We start from the raw sequence: 4,604 nt of genomic DNA, 5'->3' as shown, positions 1-4,604 counted from the left end.
CGTTCGTCGTCCGATTTTGTCTTTGTTAACTTTTACAAAATTTCTCAGTCTCTGAAACTACTGGGCCAAATTTTATTGAACATATGTCGTTTAGGGAGTCGTCTGATAGTTTTGGTTAAACTTTGCAACAATTATCATTTGTGTATCTAGTATAAACATTGTGTTGGATACCCCTGCCTGTCAGCCAAGTTAGCCGACATGTCTAAAATAAAACATAGGGATAAAATGCAAGGGCTGTCTATTAAAAAAACGCTATAAATACGAAAATCTGATTTGAAAAACATGTCTAATCTGACATCGGACTCAGACGTCTTTTAAAATGAGTTTTACTGTGTGTATTGCTTCATATGTGTTTCTATGTTCTACATTGGCTAGAGATATAGGGGAGGGTTTGGATCTCCTCACAAAACATGTTTAACCCCGCCACATTTTTTCGCCTGTCCAAAGTCAGGAACCTCTGGCCTTCGTTAATCTTGTATATTTGTTTTAATTTAATCTCATTTATATGTTTTCAAGTTTAGTGAGACGCCCATTTTCACTGAACTAGTACATAATTTTATTTATGAGCCAGCTGATACCACCTCCCGGCAAAATTTCCCAACAAGGCAAGATCTATTGATTTTCTTAGTTCTTCATCCCCCTTAAAATCCATCTATATAAAACTTTCTTTCCGTTTCTGTTTCGTTTTCCGTTTCCACCGTTTAGCAACACCAGAATACGGCGGGGTTATACAAGTTTTTTTTAGATCTCAGACCTCGCTCTATACCTCTAGCCAGTGTAAAAAAACACAGCAATACGCACGGTAAAACTCATTTTAAAAGAAGGCCGAGTCCGATTTCAGAATAGGTAACAAGAGAAACTAAACAAGATGACAATGATGCATACTTTAACAATGGACTACAAGAAGTTCCAGACCACAATTAAACACTGATTGATAGATTATGTCTTCATCATATGAATATCAAGCCATTCCATCCCGTTAGGATTTAAGTATCATAACATCATAAGATATATGAGATGAATATAACCAGTATCATGCCAACAACTGGATATACGTTAAAACTCATTATACGCTGATGCTACATGTAGTGAATGGCTGTAGATATTGTCTTAAGTTCAATTTATACTCATATACTCATGTTGTGTTCAACAACCTTTAACTGTCACAGTACTATACTCAGCTGTGTACAAGATGACATGTCTAAACGTAGTTTTTTTGAACGATCTCACTTAAACCCCATAAAGAAGAATACATGACATTGAAATAAGAAATCTATATGACTTCGAGTTCTCAGCTTAATGTTTTCACTCATTTATTTTTGTATTCAGCAAATATGAAATTAACAGTTTTTGTATCAAGCTTCAGTAAAAATTTAAGAAAATATCATATCACCTTCTTCAATTGTTTAATGATACTCAATGTTAAAACTATACACATCTCATATAGATAACCAATCGATTTTGTTCGTTTCTACGCTAATGATTTTTTTTACATTTTGTGTGTTTGTTGTATTTTTTCGTCACAATTAAACATGTTAAAAATACATGTTCTCTCAACTAAAAAAACACTAAATTAAACAAATGCCTTTAAAACTATTTCATTTTAATTTTAAATCACATACAGTCATTAAAAGTAACCCCGTATTTTTGTAATCCCCTTCAAAATGTCCCCCAAAATATTATTACAATCAATACAATCATTGTCCGTGTCGCAGTTTATTGGTCATCAGCGTCCACTATAGTATCGTCAATGTTATTTTTTTATATTCAGCATTTTCCTTAATAAACCACTTCTACCTCTGTTTGACTTGAGAGCATTTTTCAAGTTGTCGAAATTCAAACTCCTCTTCTCACTTGGTTTTGGTGGCAGCTGTGGAAGATCGTGTCCTGATCCAGAAGACTTTTTGATATTAAACGATCGTTTGTCCTCGCAATCTTTTGATTCAGATAACAGCCAGACGCAACCCTCTTCATTTTCTGCTTTTGCACAAAAATCAACAGCCGAGGCTTGCAACACGGCTTGCCAGATCACGGCTGAAACAACACCCCGACCTCTTCCGTTGCAATTCCCGGAACAAACCTTATCAATTACAGCGTTTATGCAATCTTCTAAGTTGAAATCTGTACCTTCTTTGTATTGGCATGCTTCTTCGCGAGTGTGAACTGTTTCAAGGTCAACTCCATTTGTCCAAGCGAGGATTCCTAAAAAATCTGACCCAGGACTTGCATGGACACAGCTGTAAACGCTGACCAACAAAACGAAAATAAACAAAAATCTGATCCTGAAAATAACAAATATTTCATTAGATTGCATGTTTTTCATTCTTTTGATAAACCTTCAATTTGTTTTTTTCATAAGAGACATATTGTTTTCTAAACATGCCGATTTCGTGATGTTTTTATAATAACACATGTCAATCGGTTCTTTAAAGTTGATACCTTTTGTACAATAAATACTCTATGATGGTTTGTAGCTTTGTTCCCAGTGGCAATTCCCTATCGTTCTACCTTGCATACATGTAATCTATGGAATAACCGTTTCACAAATGATATCGGATATGTTCCTTACGTCGTAACTACAATCCCCTTCCCTTTCATGAATGTGACCTACCGAATTAGACTATTTACCGGATTTGTAATCACATAAGCAACACGACGGGTGCCACATGTGGAGCAGGATCTGCTTACCCTTCCGGAGCACCTGAATTCACCCTTAGTTTTTGGTGGGGTTCGTGTTGTTTATTCTTTAGTTTTCTATGTTGTGTCATGTGTACTATTGTTTTTCTGTTTGTCTTTTTCATTTTTAGCCATGACGTTGTCAGTTTGTTTTAGATTTATGAGTTTGACTGTCCCTTTGGTATCTTTCGTCCCTCTTTTAATCTACTTTTTGTATTAACTGTTAAATTTTCGTTCCGAAATAATTGCAATTAGTTCTAAGTAAGCGACAATCAATTATTCAATGTGTGTTTGCAACGCACAATGTGTTATATAGTCTCTGTGGTTATCGTCATTTTGTTTTATAACAAATGAGTTGAGTCGGATAGAAATTAATATCAATACATCTAGATCTGTATTTCGGGTTAAGATATATGTAAAGTATCTAACTGTTGTTTTTATTTTTCTCTGGTAAAACGTTTCTCGTCAACTTATGTGCACGTCGAATCTCCTTTTATTAATGACTATTACATATAAAACGTTTTTAAAAATAAAAACACGCACCTTGTAAAAATGCCTTGAAGTTCATAAAGTCGCCAAATTTTTGTCACTTCGATATGTCAAAACATTTATTTTTTTAATTTATATTTGTAAACGTAATCAACTTTTGATATAAAACATACAGTTAACATTGCAAAGAATGAAATTAACTTTTATTAAGCTAAAGGAGCGGAGGTTCTCAACTTGAAAGAAACATTTTTTTTATCAGTGTTAAAAGATTTTACAAAAAAAAAGTAGTAAAATGAACATTTAATTTACTAAAATTAAAATGTTAAAACATGTTATAGAAATAACGAAAAAAAAAACATCTGCATGAATTATAAAATAACTTTTCCATCTTATTAAATGATTTTCAAAGATCTCGGCTCGCCCTATTACACTGCGTCCTTCAACACAGGTCCAATAAAATATACCGAATAAAAAAGTTTAGCAATAAATGTTGTAATTTTTGTATTTTAGAAACAATTTTTATTTTTAAACATATTAATAAGAAACGTATTGTAAAGAAATTAAACCATCTTTACTTGACAAAATAATATAATTAATAAATACTAAACATTTCTATGCATTCAAATTGAAATGCATGATTGTAAATCCATTTTCACAAAATCTCAATAATTATAATGTTAAATATATCGACTATTTCAACTTAATTGATACGTGTAGGGAGCAAAAATAAAACGAAAAATCAAGTAAACAAAAAGAAGCTTTCAGATCAATTAAGTTGTAATAATAAAGACTTACATTTTGTGTCTGTTTTCTGAATACCTCTGGCAATAATTTAAGAGAAAAGCAAACTGACATTTATACGAGAGTTCTTTCTCAAATTGACCAATCAAAAAAGTTGAACACTTACCCTAGTTTACATTTTTCAAAATAACTACAATTATTTCGAAATACATTAAAATAATCGCTGACAAAACATTTTAAATTATTTCGTTTTCAATAAACATCTTAGTTTTTAACCCATATTTCTCTCTTTTGTGTCAAAAGATAGAAAATTTGTTCGTTTGAATGAAGCATCTGATTCACGTACTTGGTTGACAGATTTGTTTTTCACCTGTCTTTTGTTCTTTAGACGAACGATGAGTTCAAGGTTTCATTATCTGACCAAAACATTTGAATACAATTTGTTTAAATTACACCCGTTCGTCTTCATCTCATTGAATTATCAACACAAAAAGTTCTCAATTTACAAAAACTTTAAATCTAATAGTTTAATCTAATATAATCGACGCTCTACAAGTAAATTTAAACATCGAAACTGGTTTGAATGAGAACTGACTAAAATATATACATTGTTCTCTTTAAGATGCTTTCTAAAGTCATACCTGTGAGAAAACGTATAACTGATAGGGGAGGATACAATTATATATAATATAGGTCAA

At 32.0% G+C, this 4,604-nt stretch overlaps 1 long non-coding RNA gene across 1 annotated transcript; it reads right to left on the bottom strand.

Annotated features, from left to right (window-relative positions):
• Positions 1-1,582: 1,582 nt before the first annotated feature.
• LOC139496049 (uncharacterized) lies at positions 1,583-4,094 on the bottom strand. Its single transcript, XR_011657535.1, has 2 exons — positions 3,961-4,094; positions 1,583-2,282 (listed from the first exon to the last, which is right to left on the bottom strand). It is a non-coding gene; the product is annotated as an uncharacterized lncRNA (long non-coding RNA).
• Between the last annotated feature and the right edge of the window lie 510 nt (positions 4,095-4,604).

This window comes from Mytilus edulis, chromosome 11, assembly GCF_963676685.1.
Source record: "Mytilus edulis chromosome 11, xbMytEdul2.2, whole genome shotgun sequence".
In the NCBI taxonomy this organism is placed as follows: domain Eukaryota; kingdom Metazoa; phylum Mollusca; class Bivalvia; order Mytilida; family Mytilidae; genus Mytilus; species Mytilus edulis.
This window is presented reverse-complemented; position numbering and strand designations above follow the sequence as displayed.